The sequence below is a fragment of the Notamacropus eugenii genome, chromosome 4, assembly GCF_028372415.1.
Source record: "Notamacropus eugenii isolate mMacEug1 chromosome 4, mMacEug1.pri_v2, whole genome shotgun sequence".
Classification (NCBI taxonomy): domain Eukaryota; kingdom Metazoa; phylum Chordata; class Mammalia; order Diprotodontia; family Macropodidae; genus Notamacropus; species Notamacropus eugenii.
Window position 1 is genome coordinate 103176633 of NC_092875.1, and position 27019 is coordinate 103203651.

The window sequence follows — 27019 nt, forward strand, 5'->3', positions numbered from 1 at the left end:
AATTATGTATAGTAATATGCTTTACAAAATATAAAGCTCTACATAAATGAAAGACTGTTCAAAATAATAACTGCAGAAGTACAGAACAGATGAACGGCAGCTACAAAAAGAAATCCACACAAAGTACAACAATAGTGTCCTCATGTGCTGTAAGCTTAATGTAATTCAACCCTGTGACATGAGAGTCAGGAATGTGAATGAGATCTTTAGGTGTATCACAGAAATCACAGAGCATGATAAAGGCCATTCCTGTTAGATGATGCCCAATTCAGACTGGGTCTGCTCTCATGGGTCTGAATGAAACATTTTTGAAGGCATATTCACAAGCTTAAGTAGATTTGGGGGAGGTAAAAAAATGGTATCACCTTGCATTTGTAGAGTACTCTTATGTTTACAGGAGCTCCATTCATAATATTATGAAGAAAGTGGCATCATCATCACCATCTTACAGATAAGGATTTAAAGCTCAGGAGGCTAATTACTATTCCCAGGAGAGCAAAACTAGTAAATGATGGCAAAGGGAATAAAAGTCTAAGTCTCATTACTACAAGCAGACATGGTACACTACAGCATTTTTAAGAGAGCTCAGCACCTGAAGAAGAAAATGTATTGGGAGAGCAAGTGGATAATTACATTTGAGCAGTAAAGAAGGGGAAGAATCAACTCATTCTGTTTGACCTCATACAGTAGAAATAGAATCAAGAGTAGGGATTAGGACATAGAACTAGAATTAGGCACAATAAATAGAAGTTATAGGAAGGAATATTTTAACTCATTATATAAAAAACTCCCTAAAAAGTAAAATGTGGAAAATCAGAATGGGCTGTATTTGGTAGACATTTACTACATGCCTATGATGGGGGCCAGGCTCAGTGCTAAGTATGGTAATACAAAAATAAAACAAAACAAAACAAAAATAAATGATAAAACAAAATCTAGTTGCTATTCTCAAGCAGTTCACAATCTAAAGGTTCACAGATATACAAACAACTATATATAAATTATTTCTAATTATATATGTATATATGTATGCATGTATATATATAATATATAGTTATACATACATTAACACACAATTATACATACACACAATATACAATACAAAATAAAATGGGAGTAATACAGGGAAGGCTCATAGCATTCATAGCATACTATGGATAGAGCCAGGCCAGGAGTCAAGAAGATCTGAGTTCATATCTGACCTTGAACACTGATAGCTAGGAATTAATGGAGTAAATTGTAACAAGACTAGAAAGGTAGAAAAGGGCCAGGTTATAAAGGATTATAACAGTGGATTTTATATTTGATCCTCAAAGTAACAAGAAGTCATAAAACTTCATTCAAAAGAGGTCTAGGTGGGCACACCTATATAGAGACTTATATATGTGTGTGTATATAGATAGATAGATAGATAAATAGATAGATAGATAGATAGATATAGATAAAGACATACTAAGAAGATGAATTTGATAGTTTAGAGGAGGAAAGGCTGAAAGACAGACTTGAGAGAAGACTAACCACAAAGTTATTGTAAAAGTTCAGTCATAAAACAATGTACATCTGCACAAGGGTTGTACTAGTGTCCAGAGAAGAAAAAGGGATACACATTGTATGTGTGTGTGTGTGTGTGTGTGTGTATGCATATGTAAACACACATATATAAACATATATGTATATACACACACATGTATATATACATATACATATGTATGTACGTGTGTGTATATATACATGAGAAATTATATTAAAGTGAAATAAACAGGACTTTGCAAAAGACTGGACATGAGAAATAAGAGATCAAGGAATTGAAGATGACACTTAAGTGGTGATGGACAGAAACTGTAATGAATAACTTCTGAAGTTCTTTCTAATACCAGAATTCTATGATTCTACCAGGTCATCTTGTTGCTACTGGTATCAAACTGTCGTGTTGCTCTTTCAGGCAGCAAGCCTCAAGGTATAATTCAAATTCCTATTCCAAAGATACTTTTGAATATGTAAAAGCCAGGGTGGGAGGTGGGCTGCCTATATTGACAGATAAATCTGTTTTAAATGCTTTATATGTATAAGATGGATTGGACTTATTTTGTTTGATCTCATAGGAGAGAAACAGAATCAATCAGTAAAAATTAGAGTTAGTCATATTTTGCTTCATTATACGAAAAACTGTAGAGCTGTGTAAAAGAATAAATAAGTAGTCACAGTTTCCCTCTTTCCAAAATTCTTTAATTAGCAACTAATATTTGTTGAATGCTTTAAGGTTTACAAAGCACTTTACATATATTATTTAATTTAATCTTCATAATAATCTTTTGAGACAGGTGCTACTATTGTATCTATTTGTCAGGTGTCTAATTTTTCTAAAATGTTATTTATTTATTAACATCTTTCTTGTTCATTTTTTGGTTAGATTTATCTAGGGCTGGTAGAGATATACTGAAGTCTCCCATTATTATAGTTTTACCATCTATTTCTCTTTGTAATTCATTTAACTTTAAAAAAATATTTGGAACCCATGACACTTAGCCTATATGTTAGCTGTGCTAATATTCGTAGTTATCAGCTATAGCCTTACTGTGGCACTGAATATTCATTGTTTCAATACTGGAAAGACAGATGAAAACACTACAGGTATTGTAAGTTCCTGACAGTGCTGAACATGTCATTTGTTAAGCAGTTCTGTACATCATACAGAAAGTGAGGTTGGTGTCCTTGCACAGCCCTCTCTCACTCAAAACAAAGTCAAGTGCAAGTCATGTCATCATTTCTCTGATGTCATGGTCTTCTTTTATTTGTCACGTAACAGAATTGAGGTTCACACAGGTTAAATGATTGATTCAAGGTCATGTTGATATTGACAATCAAAAGTTGAATCAAATCCAGGTCTTCTAACTCTAGTATTCTTTGACCCTATAATTTCATGCTGTTTGCTGTCACTATTCGTTAACCAACAAGTCCAAGGGCAAGATTCGAATCCTTTCTCCATCAGCTTCTCCAGATTCTTACAGGGAGTAGATAACATTTAGTCAGTTTACCAACAAACATTTATTAAGTACTATGTTCTAGGGTGCCAAGCAAAGAAAGACAAAACCAGTCCCTGCCCTCAAGAAGTTCTTAAGGCTAAAGGGCAAATTGGTACAAACTGGGCCTAAATCCATTAGAACTCTTAGAATGCCACTTTTTGAAGAAAATAGTTGACTACTTTAGCAGTCATCTTTATAAGATCACAAAAAGGAAATCCTTATTTCCCAACTGAAATTATAGGATGTCTACCAAGTCCACTTCCCAACACCTACTTCTGTTGTGGTGCCCTAGGATCAGAAATGCTGTACAAATAAAGTAGAAGCTTTGCAGGATTCTACTACACTGAGGTTTCAAATACTGTCAAAGCAACAGAATGAGTCAGCTACATTGCTCTTCAGGCAGCAAAGGAAGCTCATAAACAAAATGGTAGTAACTATGTGATACGTTTTGGGCTCATGAGTTATGAAACAGTGAAATTTTAAAACAACTCATTCACATGTGTCCTTCCATTTAGGAAGTGATGATGGTGGAGTGACAAAAAAGCAACAAAAAATCATTGTTTTTAACTTCTATAAATATTAATTCAAGGTAGATTATATATACCTATATACACATACATACATATGTGTGTGCTATAAACTGACATATTATTAGAACAAACCACATTATTATTGCTATAGTTATAATAAAAAGGTAAAGAAAATTGAAACTAGATGAAAGAATGACCCCCAGGTTCTTTGCTCAAAATGAAACAAAAGGAATTGACAGAGTTGATTTGATCTTTTGCCAGAAAGCAATAATAGGAAACAGCATTTCATAGGACAATTGGTTACTTCATCTTTAAGTGTTCATGATAAGCATAAGCATTGTAATATTATGAAGATACAGTTATTTCACATGCAAACATATGTTACAGTCAACTAGTCACTCAGCAAGCAGTTGTTAATCACCTACTAAATGACTATATTAAGTGCAGGAGATACAAAGAAAGGTATAAAAAATTCTTTCTCCCTCACAGTCTAATGGGAAAGATAATATGCAAAACAAATATGTACAAACAAGGTAAATGGCTAAAGATACACAGATAAACAGACACAGACAGATAGATAGATAAAAATGATAAATTAAGAAAATCAATAGAGGGAAGCCCAACAGATTAGATCCTAATACCTCAATTATCAAGTAGCTTAAATAGGATTTAAGAATATGAAGTCAGGAAAAAGAGGAGAACCAGACCAAAAAAAGCACAAGAGAATCTATTTCTGGAGATGACACAATCCTGAAAAAATTCTTACATGCTCAATGACATCCGTTAATAATCATGATAGCAATAACAATAATAGCTAACAATAATATTGTGTTTACTGTTGCCACGTACTGTACTAAACTGTTTACAATTATTATCTCTCTTGATCTTTGCAGGGAGATCCTGGGAGGCAGGTGTTATTATTGCCCTCATTTATCAGATGAGGAAACTGAGGGAAATAAAGGGTAAGTGACTTACCTGGAGTCATACAGCTAATATGTGTCTGAGGCTGAATTTGAATTCATGTTTTGCCCTCTATTTACTGCATCACACAGCTGACTAAATGAAAATCTTGACTCGTAACTCCCTGACCATATTGAGGCCATTTGTTCAGAGCTGTCCTTTTTTCCCCTCATCCCCATTTCATATTACTTAAATATATTCTGCTATCTGCTTCCTTACCCTTGTCCTAATACTTAAAACATTCAAAGATAAAACTGAGCAAAACTGTAAACCAATAATAATGCATATTGATTCACAAATTCTGAACTAAATATGCTCAGACTATAGCAATTTATTCAAGAAATCATTCATTATGACTAAATTGTATTTATAATAGGAATGAAATGATAGTTCAAATATTAGGAAAATAATCAACATAATTAATCATAACAAAAATCAAAACATCCAAAATCACTTTTGTTTCAACAGCAGCAGAAAAAGCATTTGATAAAAATACAAGACTCTTCCACACTAAAAACAAAACAAAAAAACTCCTATAAAGTAAGGTACAGAGTGGCCTTTTTAATATACCATATAAAAAAAAATCTACCTAAAACCAAAAAGAAGCATCACATGCAATGCAGATACACTAGAATCTTTACCAGTAAATACAGGAGTGAAGAAAGTATACTCACTATTACTTGACATAGTTCTGGAAATGCTAGAAACAATACTAAAACTTTAAAAAACAACAGTATAAAGATAGGTGAAGAGCAGATAAAACAACCCCTATTTACTGATGTAAGAGTATAATTGGAAAAACCTAAAGAATCATCAAAGATGCTAATCAAGATGATTAACAGCTTCAGTAAAATTGCAGACCATAATATAAATACTCAAAAATTAAATATATCTATATAAACATAAAATCCAAGAAGCATTAAAACAAAGGAAAATCATATTTTAATTAACTAGAAAATTTATAAAGTACTTGCATGAGGCTACCAAAGCACATGAAAAACTTCTATAGATTCAGTTACACAGTGTTCCTTCAAGAAATGAAAAACACTTTAATTAGCAGAATGAATATTCTGTGCTTATGGTTGAGCCATGCCAATATGTTAAAAATGAAAAAAAAAAATCCTACAAAAGTTAATTTACATTTTTAATGTTATGCCAAATTACCAAGGATATAAGTAAAACTTTATTTTTATCCTTTAGTTGATAAAGTAATGAAAAAAATTCATCTGAAAAAGCAAAAATATCTAGAATATATCAAAGGAAATAATGAAAAGTGGTTAAGTACAAAAAGGGCAGCTGGGTACAGTGGACAGAATACTAGGCTTACAGTCAGAAAGAACTGCATTCAAATGAGGTTTCAGATACTTTCTAGCTGTGAGACGTTGGGTAAATCACTAACTTCTATTTGCCTTCATCAACTGGAGAAGAAAATGAAAAACCAGTATCTTTGCCAAGAAAATCTCATCAATAATATTGGTATGTAATTACTAGTCCACAGGGTCACAAAGAGTTTGATAGGACCAAACAACTGCAAAACAAATGAACAAAGAGAGTATACTCCAGACCTTACCAGCAGTAATCAAAATGATTTGGCTTACCTTAACAGCACAATGGTGGTACAGTGATAGAGCACCAGCCCTGGAGTCAAGAGAAGACAAGTTCAAATCTGGTCGCAGACCTTTACTAGCTGTGTGACCCTGGGTAAGTTACCTAACCCTGCTTGCTTCAGTTTCTTATCTATAAAATGAGATGGAGAAAGAAATGGCAAACCATTCTAGTACTTTGCCAGAAAAACCTCAAATCGGGTCATGAAAAGTTGGACAGGACTGAAACTATTCAACAATAATAACAACAGAAATACAAAGGTAGAACAATGTAACAAATGAAATAAGAAAGAATCAGAAATAAGAGAATTCATAAACCTATTGTGTGATAAAGGGGAAAACTCCCTATTCAATAAAAACTGCTAGGAAAACCAGAAAGCAGTTTGGCAACATTATGCTTACAACAAAAAACTTAACAATATATTCTAAAACATGTCTTTAATACTAAAGATCATAACATTAAAAATAATCAGAGAAATATACAATATACCTCTCACAACTATAGAAAGACCTATTCTTACCCTAACAAGAGATAGTCAATTTCCAAAGACAAAATAAGTAATTTTGATTACAAGACACTGAAAAACATCTACATAGACAAAATTAATGCACCTAGGATAAAAGAGAAAGCAGCTCAATAGGAGAAAAACAAAACAAAACACCAAACATTCCCCAGGTGAAAGATGAGTGGTTAAAACACATTTCTTAAAAGAAGAATTGCAAAGTAGTTATGACTCTTCAAAAATTACTAAAAGATATATAAATCACAACAACCATGATATTTCACTTTACAGCTTGGAAGTTAGGAAAAGTGACCTGAAAAAAATTGGCAGTGGGAAAATAGGTGACTATGATATTGTTAATGGAATTGTGAACTGGTAAAACCACTTTAAAAAATAATTTGGAAAAGTATGAATAAAATATAACTAAAATGGCCATATCCTTTTATCCAAAGGTTCCGTTACTGGGCTTCTATTCCAATAAAGCCATTGATAAGAAAATATTTATAGTGGCAGTTTTTGAAATACCAAACAACTGGAAAAAAGCAGATGCCCTTCAATTGGGGAATGGGTATACAAATTGTGTGTCTTCCTCCAATGTGATAGTATATAACTGTGCTTTAAGAAACTATGAATGTGATAAATATAGAGAAGAAAGTAGAGATTTATATAAATTTACACAGAGTGAAGTGAACGGAATTGAGAAAATTATATACATGATGAATACAGAAATGAAAATGAAAAAAAAGCAATCAAAGACAAAAATGAAAAATGAACTTAACAAAATTATTCAGATCAAACATGATCCAAAAAAGAAGCCACTTCCAATGCACCCCTTCAAAGAGGTAGGAGGGCAACTCATTTCTAAAATATATACAGAATTGATTCAAATTTACAAGAACACAAATCATTCCCCAACTGATAAATGGTGAAAGAATATGAACAGGCAGTTTTCAGAGGAAGAAATTAAAGCTATCTATAATCATACAAAAAAATGCTGTAAATCACTACTGATTAGAAAAATGCAAATCAAAACCACTCTAAGAAACCACACCATACCTATCACATTAGCTAACTTGACACGACAGGAAAATGATACATGCTGGAGAAGATGTGGGAAAGTTGGAACACTAGTTCATTGTTGGTGGAGCTGTGAGCTGATCCAACCATTCTGGAGGGCAATTTGGAACTATGCTCAACGGTCATATATACCTTTTGCACAATACCCTTTGACCCAGCAATACTGCTTCTAGGACTGCATCCCAAAGATATCATAAAAATGAGGAAAGAACCTATATGTGCAAAAATATTTATAGTAGCCAAGATGGCCAAGAACTGGACATTGAGGGGATGCCCATCACCTGGGGAATGGCTAAAACAAGTTGTGGTATGGAATGTAATAGAATATTATTGTGCTGTAAGAAATGACGAACAGGCAGACTTCAGAAAAACCTGAAAAGGCTTCTATGAACTAATGCTGAATGAAGTGAGCAGAACAAGGAGAAAATTATACACAGTAGGAGCCACAGTGTCAGAGGACTGATTGATCATTATGTGCCATGCATTTAATTATTTTTGTCATATTTCTAAAAGCATGTCAAACAATAACGATGTCTCGATAATACTTGCTTTGTCCTTGTCGAATTGTAAAGTCTAACAACTTATTCCCATTACATTTTCAGACTAACTGGAAGATCACATAAAGGAGCTGGAGCTTAAATGCTCTGGCCACATAATGAGAAATCAGGACTCACTGGAAAAGACCCTGCTGTTGGGAAAGATTGAAGGCAAAAGGAAAAGAAGAGAACAAAGAATGAGAAGGATAGTATCATGGAAACAATTAATATGAACCTGGGCAGACTTTGAGAGAAAGTAGGGGATGGAAGGGTCAGGTCTGCCATGGTCAATGGGGTAATGAAGAGTCTAAATTAATTATTATGCTTACCAGTTCATTTTTTAAACAAAAATTCATTTAAGATTTTGACAAAAGCCTTTTTCTCTGTACCTATTAGTATAATTAATATAACAAATTACATTTATAGTTTTTGTAATACTGAATCAACCATGTGCTCCTGGTACAAATCCAACCTGGTCATAGTATATAATTTTTTGTTGTGTATAATATCTTTTCTAACACTTGATTTTAAAAATTTGCATTACTCTTAATTAAGGCTACTTCCCTACTGTTTTCTTTTTCTGTTCTGAATTTCCCTGCTTTAGGTTATCAAAAAAAAATATCATAGAAGGAATTTAATAGGATACCTTCTATTTTGCAAACATTTTGTATAATGCTGGAATTCATTGATCTTTAAATGTTTGATGGAATTCAATGCGGTTCTTTCTGAAACCATACTGGTTCTCACGTAGATGACCATTTTCCAGGTGAATGATCAGCGTATTTAAGCTTGACACTAATGAGAACTTGCCAGTTATGACTAAGAAGGAGACCCCCCCCCCCCCCCGTTGTGATTGTCTTTACCTTTATAGAGATGGAGAATGGAGGCATCCTTGAATTCCTGGGGTATAACCTCCTCATGCCATATAACCTGGAAAATTTCAGTCAGTTTTTGTATGAGCAATGGACTGAACCCCTACCTTGTAAATCTTAGCTGGAATAGAATTAGCAACAGGTGCTTCGTCACAGAAAAGTGGCCAAATGGCATTCAAAACCTCTTTTTCAGCTGGAAGTTCAGGTAGGGAGGGATTAACTTGAGGTGAATAGTTTCCGTGTTGATTGATTATCGTCTGCTGTGAATACTAAGAAGTGTTCAGTCCACGTCTCTAGGATCATGTCCTTATCACTAGTCAATGTGGCTCCATCAGCCAGAGCTAGCTCAGTGTTTGAGAGGCTCTGAAGGAAAGTGTAGGAGAGAAAAGGTATAAGAGGCACTACCAAGCTGAAGGTCTACAGAGCTGTTGTGCTGAACTCACTGTATGCCTATGAAACCTGAATTATGTACCAACACCATGCCAGGAAACTGACTCACTTCGATTTGAATTGTCATGAGAAGATTCTGAAGACCATCTGGCAGGGCAAAATACCAGACACTGAGGTCCTTTCTCAAACTAAACTGCCAAGCATTCAAACACTGCTGCAGAGAGCACAACTCTGATCAGCTGGCCATGTTGTTTGAATGCAGAATGTATGCTTGCCAAAAAAGATTATTCTGTGAAGAATTTACAAAAGGCAAGAGATACAAGGATACTCTCAAGGTCTCTCTTAAGAACTTTGGGATTCACTGTGTAGCATGGAAGACTGGCACAGGACCGCTTATCATGGCATGCCCACATCAGAAAAGGTGTTGTGTTTTATGAGCAAAGCAAAACTGAAGTATGGGAAAAGAAATGCAAGATAAGCAAATTTAGAGTATCTATCCCCAAATGCTCACATGGACTATTTGTGCCCAACCTGTGTTGGAACATTCTGAGATCATATTGGTCTGATCAGTCACAGTTGGACACAGTGAAACCTGATTGTAGTATCTTGATATCATTTTAAAGGTCCCCTTTAAGAACGAATGACAACAACCAAGAATTTAAGCATAAAGCCATCTTATTCTAGATGTCTTTTTTTCACATTTGGAACTTCATTGATGACTTATTCTATTTATTTTTATGAGACTACTTAAATTTTCTCTTTCTTGTTCTGACAAACAGCATATTTTACAGATTTGTAAATATTAACCTATTTTAAGTTGTTACTTTTATTGGCATATAGTACAGCAAAACATTCTAATAATACTCTTTTGTTAAATCTTTTTATTTTTAATGTTAGTAATTTGACTTTCTTCTTTTTAATAAAATAGTGTAATGTTACTTTTAAATCAGCTACTAGTTTTAATCACTAATCTAACATTTCTAATTTAAAATTTTAATTTTTTCCTTTTAGTTTTCAGGATTTAGGTGTTCACACTAATTTTTTTAAGTTGTATGCACACTTTGTTGATCTTTCCGTCGTAGATAAAGATGTTTAGAGTTATTGCATTTTCCCTCTGGTGGAGGCGAATGTAGCAAAGATAGTATTTTTTAAAAATTAGCTCAATTAGTCATTGTGATCATTACCTTTAATGAGCTTGCCATTTGTAAGAATAATTCCTTGGCCCACTAATTATTTAAGATTAAGCTATAGTCACCAGTTAATACTACCTTAATAGGCTTGAAGATTGGTTTGAACCTAAGAAGAAAACATCTAATTCAATTTACAAACATTTATTTTGTGTGTAATACACATATATATTATATATTATATATATAAGACACTAAGTGAGGTGTTGACAGTGCAAAGACAAATGATATAGCCTCTGTTTTCCAAGAGATGTATACTCTAGCTAAATAGACAGGGATAAATGTATATATAATCTTGCAGCTAAATTCAAAAAAATCAATTTCACAAGTCCAACAAATCAGAATCATGACTAGGTAATAGTTTATGAGAAGATAAAACGATCTAGGAATTTTAGGGGGTTTTCAAGTTCAGTATGACTCTATCATATTATATTACAACTATAAAGCAAATATGAGCTTAAGCTTCAATAAAAGAAACGTTGGTGTGCAAAAATATAGAAGTGAACTTCCCATTTGATTCTACCCAGTAAACACTAAGTTGGAATAATAGGTTTCATTACAGGTGATACGTTTTACAAAAGACATTGACAAGCTGAAAAGCAACAAGAATGGTAATGAGAATAATTGACCAAGTATTAGTAGAAATGATAAAGCAAATAAGTATGTTTAGGGAAGAGTAAACTGGTGTATGAGAAATAGTATAAATTAAATGTGTAAAGAACAATGACATGGATTTTATTCTGTTTGCCTCAAAGGGCAGAATTAAAAGCAATATGAAAGGAAAGTTTCATTTAGGCAGACTAAAACAGGTACTTAAAAATAACAACGATTTAAAAGTAGAACCAGTTGCAGGAAATAATTTATATTTCTCCTAAATTCTTCTAAATGTCTTCAAATGCAAGAAAACCTCATCAAGTACAACGCAGAAAGGACTTTTGTACTGGATTTTATATACTGAGTCAATGGAATACTAGTTGGTTTGCAACTCTGAGACTCCATGATTCTATGTAAATTTGCTATTAATAAGGCAAGAAAAAAGGTACATTGATACCTATGTCACACATAACACTCAAACTACAATAGAATGGGTACCCCTTTTCAAATGGCTTCAAGTGAGATTTTATTTCAATAGGTATAGAAATGGGGACAATAACACTGCATGAAGCATAACAAAACTTTGAATTTAATAAAATTATTACAGCATCAAATTATTGAGTGTTCTCTGGGAAAGTCTAATAACAAAAAAAATACTAGTAGGTTGAAGATTATTAAAACTTCCAAGATATTTAAGAAAATTAATAGCATAAAATTGAGGCATTTATTTATTTGATTAGTTCTTGACTTAGATTCAGAAAGAACTGAGTTTGAACTTTGATTCAAAAACTTAGTTCCATTCTTTATCACCTCTTATCCTGGATAACTGCAGTAGCCCACCACTGACCTCCTAGACCAGGAGTGGCCTTTTAGGTCCTTGGGTGTGGCCTTGTGACAAGTCCAAATTTTACAAAGCAAATCCTTTTATTAAGGGGATTTGTTTTGTGAAGTTTGGATTCAGTCAAAGGGCTGCACCTGAGGACCCAGAGGGCAGTATGTGAACTCGAGGCCACAGGTTCCCCACTCCAGTCTATCCTATATGTTTCTACCAAAACAATTTTCGATTAAAAATGGATATGACCATGTAACTTCCCTACTCTAGCAGCTTCCCAGTGACTAGTCTAAAATAAAATGTAAATTCATTTCTTTAACATGTAAAGTCTTTTACAACCTGGCCCCAACCTAGCTTTCTAACCTCACTGGACATTACTCTTCACTCTATAATCCAACCAAACTGTCTTCTCTGTTCCTCACTCGTGACTCTCCATCTCTTATTTTGTGCCTTTGAGATGGTCTTCCCCCATGCTTAGTATGCATTCCTTCCTTCCTTCTACCTCAGTCTCATTCTTCATTTAAGATGCTGCTTATGCACCAGCATCAGGTACCTCTTCTATCAGAGGCAGTGAGCTATCTCAGTGGAGAGAAAATTAGTTGCTGACTGACATATTGTTTTATAAAACAATATTGTATGTAACAATATTGACATACTGTTGCATATAACTAGGTAAAACACTTAGATTCTCTGGGTCACTGTTTTCTCACGTACAAAATTGGGTTGTATGTCTCACCTCAGAAACCTATAGTCCTGGGATTTAATGTAAAATGACAGCAACCAGAGGAGCTGCTGCTAACCAACCACTCTGAACTATCTCAACTGGTATCTAGACTTTTATCTAACTTTATTTTGCTATTCTACAAAGCAGATTTCCCCAAATGCAACATTCCTTCCAAAAAAGAAGAAAAATGTTTAAACTGGACAAAGATCCATGAATCATTTGACAAGTATCTCAATAAAACTTTCCTTAATTGCTGAAAATGAAGCCAGAACAGAGAAAATCCAATCAGATTTTCAAGAGATCAGATAGGTAGAAATATTCATTTTCTGTAATAGTAAATTATATATTTTACTCTTTGATTTTATATACCAGCACAATATTCAAGCTCAGAAACCATGACGAAATGTGTGACTATAACTTCATATCATACAGGAGACCAAAAAGTACAGGTCTGGAGGCTGTAACTAGCAAATTTCAGTCAATTCAAGAAGTAAGCTAAAAACAATCACTGCACTGTTTTCATTTAGTGCATAGATTGTCAAGCAATGAATGTTTCCCTTTTAACCTAAAAATACATTATTGAATCCACTAGATAAAAGTTAAGATGACTTCTATAATTTTAATAAGTGAAGGTGCTTTTTTTTTGTCTTTTTAAAAAATATTCATTTTTATCATTCTTTTCTTTCCAAATTTTGAATTCCAAATTCTTTCTCTCCTATCCAGCATATCTCCAGCACCCATTGAAAAGACAAGTTCATTTCAATTACATACATGAAATTGTGTAGAACACTTCCATATTAGCCATTTAAAAAATTCAGAAAAATAAAGAAAATTGTCCTTCAACTTGCCCTCAGAGTTCATCAGTTCTCTCTCTGTAATTCACAGCATTTTTTCACCATAAGTCCTCTTATAGCACAATAGCATTCCAACACAATCATATACCACAATTTCTTCCCAATTCTTCTCCTGATTGAACCAGTACACAAATCTACCAACAATTTATTAGTGTACTTATTTTCCTGAATCTCCTCCAACATTTGTCTTTTCTGATAGTTATGAGGTCTACCTCGGACTTGTTTTAATTTTTTATTTCTCTAATCAATATCTATTTAGAATATATTTTTATATGGATATAGAGCTTTGATTTCATCTTCTGAAAACTTCACGTTCATGTCTTTTGACCATTTATCAATTGGGGAATAGCACTTTTATAGATTTAACTCATTTCTATACTCAGTATGTATCTGAGAAATTAGGTTTCTATCAGAGAAACTTGCTGAAAAAATTTTGATATTATTTCATTGTCTATGACACCTTTTAGCAAAATGTAGTTTCCATGATTACCTCTTTTAATTAGGTCCAGTTTTGCTTTTGCTTTGTCGGAGATGGTGATTGCTACCCCTGCCTTTTTTACTTTCGGTGAAACATTAGATTCTGCTCTAGTCCTTTATTTTAACTACATATGGGGGCTGGGGGGAAGTATTTTTCTTTTCACATGTATCTCTTGTAAACAATATATTGTTGAATTATGGTTTCCAATTATTCTGCTTCCATTTTATAGGTGAGTTCATCTCTCTCTCTCCCTCTCCTCCCTCTTTTTATCCTGTCCCTCATGAAAAATGTATTTTGCTTCTAACTACTTGCTTCCCTTAATCTGTCCTCTTCTTTACCACCCCTCCCCATCACGTATCTTATCCCCTTCCCCTACTTTTTCCTTATGGAGTAAAGTTACAATTGTATACCCAATAGAGTGTGTATGTTATTCCCTCTGAACCAATTCTGATGAGAGTGAGGGTCAAGCTTTGCCTGCTATCACCATCACTCATTTTCCTCTCTATGTAAAAGCTTTTCCTTGAGCACCTTTTTTGAGAAAAACTTTTCCCAATTCTCCCTCTTGCTTCCCTCATTTTCCTAGTGTGTCCCACTTTTCTCCCTCCTCCATTTTTTTGGCAAGATAATTCCAACATAATCAACCCATGTTTTCTGTCTAAGTAAACTCTTTTTTTACTGCCCTAATGATGACAAAGTTCTTAGAAATTACATGTATAATCTTCCCATGTAGGAATGTAAAACAGTCTTTGTTGAGTCATTTATGATCACTCATTTGTTTTTACCTTTTTATGCTTGAGTCTTGTTTTTGGCCAATTCTGCTTTTTAAGGATTTTTTTTCTTCAGTGAATTTTTGTACTTCTTTTTTCACTTGACCCTATTCTACTTTTTAAGGAGTTCTATTCTTAAGTGAATTTTTGTGCCTCTTTTACCACTGGGCCAATTCTATTTTTTAAGGTGGTGTTTTTCCTCAATATTATTTTTTTGTGCTTCTTTTATGAAGCTATTATCTTTCATAATTTTCTTTCATTACTTTTATTTCTTTTTCTCAATTTTCCCTCTATTACTCATCTCTTTGTTTAACTCTTCCAGGAATTCTTCTTGGGCCTGGGTCCAAGTTAGCATTTTTGAGGGGTTTTGCAGCTGTTTTCACGTTGTCTTCTTCTGGGTTTATGTCTTGGTCTTTCATACTACCACAGTAGCTTTGTATGGTCGAATTTTTTTTTTGTTGTTGTTGTTTGCTCATTTTTCTACCCTATTTCTTGACTCTGAGCTTTATATAAAGTTGGGCTCTGATCACCTGGGGGTTGAGAGGCACTGTCCCAAGTTCATGCTGCTGTTTTCAGAGCTAGTTCTAGGGGATCTACAAGTTTCTGATGCTTCAAATATGGTATATTCACTGCTCTCTTGGTCTGCTCTCTGATCTTTGCCAAGGAAAAGCTGCTGGTCTCTTGCAGCTGCACATGCTAACCCTCATCTCTGCTTTGGTACTGTGACCATGACCCCTTCTCCTTTGTAAGAGACCTTCCACATCTCCTCTCTACCCTGGAACTGCAGTCAGAACTGCATATGAGCGAGAGTTGCCAATCAGCATCAGCAAAGGTCTCTTGTAATCTCTTTCTGAGCAGCAGTCTGCCTCCTCACCATTTCAGGGATGAGAGCTCCCAAAACTGCAGCTGCAGCCACTGTTGCCACCACCACATGTGATCTCAAGATAGACCTCTAGTAGACCTGTACTCCAGTATTACAGACTTTTCTCATCTGCCTCTTAAGATTTCTGAGCCCAGAAAAACATTTCATCCCAATTTTTTGCTGGCTCTACCACTCCAAAATTTTATTTGAAGTGTTATTTTAAAATTGTTTGGAGGGGAATGTTGAGAGAATTCAGCTGGTTAACTGCCCCTAATCCATCATCTAGAGGTGCTTATTTCAAAAAGCAAATCTAAATAGAGCAAATATTTATTAACATTGCATGAAATTCTGAATAGAGAATTTGATTCATTTTGAAAAACACTTTAAGCAACTACTATGTAAAACATCATTATTGTATTAGTATTTTGAGCCCTTCAAAGGTTAGATTCTCTTTTTTTCTTTCCTTGTATCCCCAGCACTAAGCACAGCGTGCCTAGAACATAGTAGGTGCTTAATAAAATGTTTACTGACTGATTGCCAATGGTCTCTGTCATCTTAGTACCTGAATTTCTTCTAGGGAAACTGATGTAGATGTAAACTAATGAACATATATGCTAGACACTGAAGAACGTAGGGAGGTTATAAGACGCAGAATTTCAACGTTTATTTAAAACAATGATTCAAAGAAATATCAGCACAGATTTTATGAATCTGTAAGAAGTCCACAGTCTCTGAGCCTGTGGTAATGTATTCAATATGACTGACTCTACTTGTGTGTGAAAACATAAATTGATTTTTTTTGCATTTCTAGGGAAAACTATTTAGCTAAACAGGTGTACCTCACTTTATGGGACAAGTGTTTCCTGAAAAGAAACTGATTAAATGAAATTTTATATTATGTAATATTTTAAAAACAATTAACATTCACTATTACATGGCATTACCAAGGAATGTTTCTACAATGCAAAGCAAAAATGTTTGATTTTTTTTTTTACACCAAATTAAGTATTGTTTTAAAAAGGACTTTATTAAAACCGGCATACAACCCCTTAGCTAAATTGATATTTTACATAAAATAGTACATAAAAACTGAATTCTTTTTAAAGAAAATTCATTTTACGTAATGTTTAGCAAGAACTATTACCTAAAGACAGATATACCTGTAGAAATCAATCCATCAGTCACTATTAATGATTGATAGTTTTCCATTGTGAACATCAAGAATGAATAGCTGTCCTTCATTCATAAAATGTGGGTTAAGAAAGCTTTTCTTGAATATCAAAAGTACAAAATATGCCTGAAATGCTATAAAACTCTATAATCTTGGCATCATTTGTTTGTCAATAGATTCATGGGCTTTTATTTCCCAAAGAATATAGAATAGTTTTACTACACTAAGATGGTGTTCTTCTGATATGAAAGACAATAAAATGAAAAATCTTTTTTGGATTAGCTAAATATATTTACGCAAGAATATTTTCAAAATAAGTGTTGGTAAAAAAAAATGTATGCTACTTTTTCTTACTGAAAATAAAGAGCATAACCCTCCTCCACCTTCCAAAAATATGTTAAAATGAGACAAACACTGTTATAGTATTTTATCTGAAAAACTTTGGGAAAATTAAATGCACTTATCTGACATTATCCCTCTGCCTTCATTTCATTTGGATATTTTTGTCTGACAGACCTTGACATTGATAGGACATTTCGCCAGTAGTTGCCACTATTTACCATATAATAAGAACTAAAGTCTGAAATTTGAGGCTCAAGGTAATGTCACCCAGTCATTGAACAAACCTTTAAGAACCTATTCTATGTCAAGCAATGTAAAATCAATTATTGCCCTTTAAGAAATCTCTAAATTCAAGATCTACATATGCAGTCTATTTAGTATTACTCTCAATAAAACTTATGATGGAGTGACAATTTGAAAGATTGTCATCATCTAGAGATTCAACGGGTAAGATTTATGACTGAGGTCTCTTGCGCTTTCTGTAGAAGAATAACACATCATTATTAGTAGAAAAGGACAAGACACAGGATCTTTGTTTTATACACAAGTGGTCTGAGTATAGTACATGTCATCTTGGCTTTCTAAAGAGAAAATATTATTGCTGTCTACAATAAATGAAAAGGGATATTTACATATAAGTCAATTACTACTGATAAAGAATTACTAGAGGCAGAGTCAAGATGGCAGAATGGCATGAAAAAGCCCAGTAAGCTTCCCCTCACTCCCCAAAATAACAACAACAAATCCAAATAGAGTTAGAAAACAGAATAAATTATGATCAGAAAATCCAAGAAAAAAAATCACACATGGTCATTTTTTTCCAGCCCAGATAAGCATATAGAGATGACAGAGAGGTCTGCAGACACTGGGGACAACTAAGGTCTGCCTATACCACACAGGAACCTCTAATGCAGGGAAAAGAATGTGTACTGGGAAAAGAGGAGGTCCCAGATGTAACAAAGAGGGGGTTAAATATGTATACATGTAAAGACAGGTACAAACTGGCATTTCTGTCTCCAATATGCCATTCCAAGAAACAGAACCAAGGTAGATTGTGGATGGGACTCTGACTCAGGAGGGTCATTCCTGGGTGAAGAGTGATTTTGATTCTAGGCTGCAAACTAGGAGAGGAGCAAATTCCAAAGGAAGCATCAGTTTATTATCTCAGGCTCCAGAAGTAGAGCAGGATCTCAGTTCCTTTAAACAATCAAATCAGAAGCCGATGGTAGAAAAAACAGAATAGGAATTGTAGACCAAAGCAGAGCCTGCTGTTTTGTTGCTCTGAACAAGGAAAGCTTTACAACTGCCTGATAGTGGCTGAGCCCAACCGCAGTGTGACAAAATTCCAGAGAGGACTAACCCACAGGCTGGGGCTCAGAATCAAGCCCATGGACATGAACAAGCAGAGAGTGCAGGTGTAGGAGTAGTGATTATATTTTACTCTGAATCAGAACACTCCAAGAACACTTTAAGCTTGCAGGTCCCTACCCATAGCTGTCTCTGAGGTTCCAGAATAACCAAAATAATCAATGAAAGCAAGAGAAGAACTAAACTAGACATTTCTTATCAAAATATAAAGAGCATGGCCCTAACAAAAAATACAGTCTCAGGAAGTAGAGTAGATGAATGCACAGAGTAAAAAAGAATTCCACCATAAAGAGCTATTACGCTGGGAAGAGAGATGAAGACACAAACCCAGAAGAAGACAAGAACTCCAATTATCTTCAAGCAAAATTTAAATGAAAAACACAGCTTAAGTACAAATCTAACTAGAATTCCTAGAAGGAAGATGAAGCAAGAGTTTAATTTTTTTTAATAAATGAAAGCACAAAAGGAATAAATGGAAAAAGAAAAAAGAGCTATAAAAGAACTGAAAAGGGAATTAATTAACAGCATGGCACAAAAAGCACAAAACGTGATCAAGCAAACTATCTAAAAATTAGAATGGAACAAGAAAAAGCCAAAGACTCCATGAGGCAAAAATAATTATTAAAACAAGGGCAGAAAAATGAAAAATAGAGAAAATATAAGGTATATCATAACAAAAACCATCCTGGAACAGACCAAGGAGAGAAAATTTATCACAGTGCTACCTAAAAATCATGACCATCCAAAATACCTAGAAATCAAGTCTAGAAATCAATTAGACCAAAACCAAAAACCCTGCTCAGATCTCTTAGAACCAGAGGAAAAGTAGAAATAGAAAGAATCCACCAATTACCTCCAAAATGAAAATTCTCTACAACACTATAGCCAAAACCAAAGCTTCTTGTCAAAAGAATGAATATTTTGTTTTGCAGCGATAAAGTATTAGAAGCTGAGGAGGTGCCCAACAATTGGGAAATGGCTGCAGAAATGACATGTGATAGAATACTACTGAACTGTAAGAAATGATAAAGAAGAGTATTTCAGAGAAAACTGGGAAATTTTATGATACAGAGTGATGTGAATTTTCTCTGAAGCTCTACATGCAACCGCTTGGGAGTTAATTTCTTCCTCTGAGTTTTGGATGTAGTAAGGCTCATTACAGACAATAACAACACAGAGACAACTCAGACCCAAAGGCATGGAGAATAAATAGAATCCCTTTCCCCCTTCAGTGATTCTCTGTGTTTCTCCATCCTGGGTAAACCTATATTTTTTCTGTGATTCACAGTATTCTTCTGGATAAGGTTTCTCAAAACACCAGGCCAGGGTTTGCTCCTCCACCAAGGGCCACAGCCTGAGCAGTATCGTGGGGTTTCTCTCTAGTGTAGCTTTATCTCTTGTGAGTTCTCTACTGTCTTTCGAACTCCTCACTGCTTCTTGCTACTACTTGGGCTTCTCTCAGTCTAAGGTACTTTTTTCATTCTTTTCTGAATTTCTTCTATTTGGTTACTCAGTCAACAAGAATTTGTTAAGCACATACTAAATGACAGACACTGTGCTAAGCTCTGAAGATGTAGGGAAGGAGCCCTTGCCAGCAAGCAGTTTGCATTCCAATGAGGGAGACAACACACAAACTATTATGTACATACAAAATATAGAGATTAAATGGGAAAGAATCTAAGTGAGAAAGCACTAGTAATGAGGGGAACTGAGAAAGACCTATCGCAGATGGTGCTATCTGAACTGAGTCTTGAAAGCAAAGTTAATAAAAGGAGGTAAAAAGGGACAGCATTCAAAGCACAGGGACAAGGACTGAAAAGACTTGGGGGGAAAGAGTACTAAGGTAGATACTTCTGGATCATAAAGTTAACTCATGTCTCTATAGCTTCGGTTTCTGAATTGTGCCTCCTAATTGTGTCAAACTGCTCTCTTTTTCTCTTGAATATTATGAGTAAGCCCTCTTTGATCCCCAGTTCACTGACTAATACTAGCTCCTATTTTCTATAGAAATTGTCTGGCCTTGTCTACTATGCATTTCAGGTTTTCACTGCCTGGATGCTGGTTTGGGGATGGGCTGCTTAAATGCTGGGTCAGTAACAGGCTATTTAGATTCTGAATTGGGCACAGACATGGTCTGACCTTTTTTCATGGGGTCTTATGTTGGATGCTACTCTAGAACAATCTCCAGTTCCTGGTAATACAAGCATGTTTTGTGTAATTTTTACTAGTTTATCTCTTTCACATTTCTTCAAGATTTTAGCATTATTTTTATTCAGTCCTGAAACAATTGAAGGAATTTATAGCTGATTCTCTTTGCTTTTCTTCATTATTGTCCTTTCCGCTTTATATTATATATAATACATACACACACACACACACACACACACACACACATATATGTTTGTATATGTATACACAGAATTTTACAGAAGTATTTGTGGGAGATCTGGGCTCTTTTAGGTTCTACCACAAGACCATTTTCCCACAATTCTTCACTTAACCTGTCATGTTTTTTGTTGTTCTAAGTGTTTGCAAGTCATAGATTCTGCATCCTATGGATATAAAATAAAAATAGCAGGAATTCATCAAATGTCTTGTGTTGAGGATTCATTTTTTAAACTCATAATTAAGCACAGGATTGAACAGCATGTTAGCCTATATCGGGTTGCACTATTCTATTCCCTTTATGATTTCTGGGTAGCTAAGAAAGAATCTTGTGTATCCATTTGAAAGATATTTGTTGTTCAAACTGTCATATTTAAACACTACATAACTTTGAAATGCAGGTTTGCAGATTTTTTTTGTGGCAATGACCTATGGATTCACTGATCAATGTTTTGTTGACTCTGTTTTGAAGTTGTGGATGTTTTTCTTGTATTATCTTCTGTATTATGGAATTCAAAATTCTTCTTTTAAGATACCCATGATCCTTAAGTTATTTCTGTGCATCTTTCATTCAAAGTCACTAGCTCTGGCTTCTATGGAGAGGTTTGTTTTTTTTTTTAAATTTGAGGTCTTTTGATTATCTCCCTATACCAATAAATTTATGTCTAGTCCCCATCTCATTGCCAAAAATGAAAAAAAAAAGGAATCTTCATGTACCAGCAGATGACAATTCTCTTAGAAATAATTACCAATGCTACATTTGCTTATATACAACCTAAAAGGTAAATGACAGTGTTTCTCTGGCTTAAATTGTTTTATTTTTTGTTTTGTTTTATTTTAAAGATCTATCTTTGAAATAAATATTGAGAAATTAAGGGAAAAAAAGAGTACTACCTGAATATATGGTTGCTCCTATATAGCTTTTTAAAATCACCAATAATTCAATTCAGTTTTCTAGTATTTATCTAGGACTCATCAGATGAATAACAAAGTCCTAAATTTTCACTCAGTGGAAAGTTTCACTAGATATGGATACAAGTAAAAATCAGTTAACAACATGAATACCTATTCAAAATACATTATAGTAAAACAAGCACCTGGGTCTTCAGCCAAAACAGCTTTAACAAACAGTAAACTTGTTTACTTTAAAGCAATAAAACCCAGCAAGAGTCTCTTTAAAATGTCATAGAAATGGACATTCTAAATCTAAGGATAATGAAAACCATACTTAACAAATAAATTATTCCTGTCATAGTTTGATTCTGTTATTCAAAAAGACAAAGGTACATGTGTACTCCAAAATCCAAATTTGGGTAATATGTGCCCTTAGATGACAATAAAGAATATGACATCTTAAGGTCCTTTCTATGCTAAGAGGACAAGATTTTGCCTGATGCCACTTTTAAAACATACTGTTCAGATTCTAATATAAGACAATTCTATTCACTACTCTAGAAATTCACATAAATGTGAAAAAATAAGAGGAATAAAACATAATAGTCCCTTTAAACACCATGGTACAGATGAATGGTAGGCACACATGTACGTGGTCATGGACATATAGGTGTATGTTTGTGTGTATACACATGTGCATACATGTGTACTCAGAAGTAGAATTCCTTCAATTCCATCCTTTCTAATATAACACATACTTTTACAGTTTTTCTAAATCCATCAAAATATAGTTTAGATCAAAACCACATCTAAACCCTATCAAACCTGATAACAATTCTCTTAAGAGTATCTGTGGTATCTGAAAAACTGAATCACTGTAAACATCTTTTCCAAAAATAACCTACATATTACCCAAAGATTTCTGTAACATTTTTACTTTCTACATACAACATTTAGCTAGGTTTTAGTATCATACTATATAATTTCCTTATTGACCTCTCCATCCCCAATCTTTTCCCACTTCAATTTTTCCTGAAAACAGGTACAAATATGAACTTCTCAAAGATCTACTGTAATGTATTCTTTGATTTTTTTCATTGGATCTCAATAGCAAAAAGAATCAAAACCAACATTTTAATGAAAGGCTTCATGATACCGTCAGCTAGTTCCATAAGTCAAAACTTCAAAAATTTTTCTCTTACCTATATCCAAATGCAAACCTCTTGATACTTTAGATTATAATGCTAAATTGGTGTTATTAATGTAACTGTTCAAAAATTCAGAAGTGACATTCATAGTATACTATACCATCTTACACAATACCACCACTCTGTGGACCTTTAGTGTGCTGTATAAGTTTAGGCTATCCTGCTACTTTACTTCATTTTAATCTCCATAAATACATGTTGCTCTTCTGTTAACAGACAGGCCATTTCTCAATAGTTACTTTAGAGTTACATTTAGAGATAGTTATTCTATCATTGAGATAGAGAAGGGCAATGGCTAACTAGAGAGCCTCGCAGCAAAATTGAATACCTTCTCTCAGTTCTGAAATGAGAGCAGTATATTTAAATTCTAATTCTGACTCCCAAGTAGAACTACAAATGATATCTCCTTCATCTATTTCCTCATAAGTAAAAGAGGAATATACAGAATCATATATGTACAATGTATTTTTATACAGGTGCCAAATATCTGAGGCAATTTTACAGTGCCTAAAAAAGAAATGTTAATAAATAACAAGATTCTTACTAAAGCTTTAATACTTGAATCAAAAATAATTTCTCTGAGAATATTATAAATTAAACTCATTTTTTCAAGGAAAAATTATTACCAAATCTTTTTTTTGTGAAAAGCAGTCTATGACAATAAACAGCAATTTAATAAAATCTATATGCCATTTGAAATGCAGATAATTTAATAATTCAAAAGAACTTTTACAGCACAACCAAAATATTAGAAAAGACTGTTGCTGCCATCTCTACTTGATACATGTTCAAAAGAATCTCCTTTTAGCTGTCACCTTAATTCTGCACAAACTAATTAAAGGACTGGTTTTGTCGGAATTCTATGACAAAGTGATTTGTTCATGCCAGAATGATATTTTAGCATCTTGAAATCAATTTCAAATTAAGAAAATATCCTAATTAGAGGATTTAAATTTATCTTAAAAGATTTATCAGGTGTGCACAGCCTTGTAAATACTGTTTAAATGTTATTGTAGTTATTGATAAGAAAAGAAACTGTTTAATAACTAAAAATTACAAATGTTTTGACTATCAGATTATTTAATTGAGCAATCTAAAATTAATGACAACCAAATCACATTAAAATTACAATACACTGCAATAAAATCAAAACACTCCATATTGATTCACAGTGCTAATGATCATTCCACCAGCATACTAAAAAATAGCAAGGGTGTGACACTGAGTAGAGAGTAACATCTAATCTCTATGATAAATGTAGGCTTATCATTAAAACAATCATACTGGGAAAGTAATCCATACATTAAGAGTATTTCTCCAAAAATTTGCAATACTTAATTGATTTGGACAGTTCATGACTTCATTGACAGGGATATTCTCTTCATTGATGAGGCTTGCAATTCCTCTAGTCCTTGTATTTTGTGTTGAATCTTATGAATGTTCTCCTACAAATATTCCAGAGGATTTAACCAATCAAAAGCCTTTCTTGTTTTAGTAGCTGTAGAGTGGCAACATTCCATTTGTGATGTCTCCCAATTTCACTCTATGACTAGTCCTTTTGCTCCTTAATAAGTAGGGGGAATGAAATGATCAGAACAAGATTTTGTTTTTTGTTTAAAATCCAGAGGTATATCATAACTTACCATGACACATAAGTGTTCCATCACTTCCTTAATTAAACTTTACTAGTACTTTATCTGAACATGACCTCCTATCATTCTTATATCTCATTGCTACTCCTTTTGCCCTCATCAAGAACTCCAAATCTTCCATCCTTTAAGTCCTCTCTTAGGCCAATTACTCCTACCTACTCTGAGTTCAATGCCCTTCTATACATAAAGGTTGTACAGAAATTCTTAGGGCCATTTTAAGCTATTAATACTTAATATATCACTAAGACTTTTGGACACCCAGTATATGATTGCCAGGGAAAGAAGTTATTGTTACTGAAACATTAACTGGGCTCTCACTACAATAAAATAATCTTTTCATTCATCCCTGAATGTCCCATTCTCCCCACAATAGTTCCCCACATCTCTTCTAACAGGCCTCCAATACTTGCACCATTTCTCTCAGCTGAGGATAATCTCTTTACTTACAGACTTGAAAGCATTTAACCCAAGCTCCCTTTTAACCTTTTCTCTTCATCTCTATACACCTAGAAATCATCCCCTACTTTATCTTCCTCTACTACCTCACTATATAATTTAACTGTTCTCCTGGTCAAGACAAACATTTTTACATAGGACCTTAGATACTATCCCTCCACATTCATTGGTGGAGAAAGATCCATCCCTTAATCTTCAACCTCTCACTATCCACTGGTTCTTTGCCTATTGCCTTCAAATATGCTCAAGCATCCCTTTTATTCTTGAAAAATATTCATTAGAGTACCCTATTCCCTCGTTACCATCCTACATCTCTCTTTTTTTTTCTCAAACTCTCTCCAAACTCCTAGAAGAAAAAAACTGTCTTTAGTCACATCCCCTACCACTTTCCTCTCACTCATTTATCAATCCTTTGCAATCTGACTTCCTATCTCTTTAATCACCTAAAACAGCTCTCTCAAAAGTCATCAATGATTTCATAGTTGAAAAATCTGATTTTTTTTCGGTTCTCATCCTTCTTAACATTTCTATCGCATTTTACACTGTTAACTACCCTCTCCATCTCTGACATTCTTTTAGCACTGGTGACAATCTCTCCTGGTTGTGCAATATGATTAAACCATTCCTACTCTGTCTCCTCTATATCATGCCCCCTTACTGTGAGTGTTCCCCCAACTTCTAAACCCTCTTCTCTTCTCTCTACATATGCTCTCTTGGTGACTATCAGTTTCTATATGTTTAATTATTTCCTCTATACCAATGATATAACTCTATATTCCCAGTCCAAGTCTCTTTCCTGAGCTTCAATTCTATATCAACTGGCTACTGAATATTTCAAACTAGATTCCACATACACTTCTCAAACTCAAAATTTTCAAAAAACCTTTTCTCTTTCTGCAAGAACATACCATCTCTTCTAAAATTTCCAATTTCTAATGAAAGTATTATCATTCTTTCATCATTATCCTTAACTCCTCACTATTCCCTCACTCCACATATCCAATCAGTTGCCACATTTTGCCATTTACCATAACATCTATTGCATACAAAAACTCTCTATTCACATAGCTATCACCTCTTGCCTACGTTATTTCAATGGCTTCCTAATTTGTCGCCTTTTCTCAAATCTCTCCCCAGTCCAGTTCATCTTCCACATGCATAAATTTTAAATATGCATTTGTTATATCCACCAACAGAATAGATACTCTTTGCAAGAAAGAATTGTTTTGTTTATAGTATTTGTATCACTAGCACATAGTTTGCATTTTATAAGTATTTAACTGATTGGTTAGAAAAATTACTCTGGAGCTTTGTGCAAGAGACATTGGAGAGAAGGGAAGGGGAAGGAAGAGAAGAGGTAGAAAAACTAATCTGAGTAATAGGTAAAGAGGACACACAATTGTAAGAAGTCTATTAAAACAACAAATGATCATTTTTACCAGGAGGTAAACACAATAGACAGTCAATGGAAGTAGAAGGAACAAATAGTTCCATGGGCAAATATACTTTTTGGTCACTGCACTCAGAACATATAACAAAGAGCAAGCATGTTGATTCAGTAAAGTAAACCATATCTGCTATGCCAAACTACCAAGGGGATACTTTAAAGAGAGACAAATTACAATAAAATTCACTTGGAAGAATAAGAGGTATAGAATTCAATAAAAAATAGGAATGAAGGGGAATTCAGACTTCAAATAATACTATAAAGCTGTAATCAAAAGGATTTGGTAATGGTTAAAATCAGAAA

General features: G+C 34.0%; 1 protein-coding gene across 5 annotated transcripts in view; it reads right to left on the reverse strand.

Annotated features, from left to right (window-relative positions):
* Positions 1-27019, reverse strand: part of KHDRBS3 (KH RNA binding domain containing, signal transduction associated 3) — a 309488-nt gene that overhangs the window by 174422 nt on the left and 108047 nt on the right. The window contains exon 1 of one of the 5 annotated variants that reach the window (XM_072603000.1): positions 6112-6206. The exons of the other annotated variants lie outside the window; for them this stretch is intronic. The gene's annotated coding sequence lies outside the window, so the exon portion shown is untranslated. Of the gene's footprint in view, positions 1-6111; positions 6207-27019 lie in introns of those variants that run through there. 5 annotated transcript variants of the gene reach the window in all.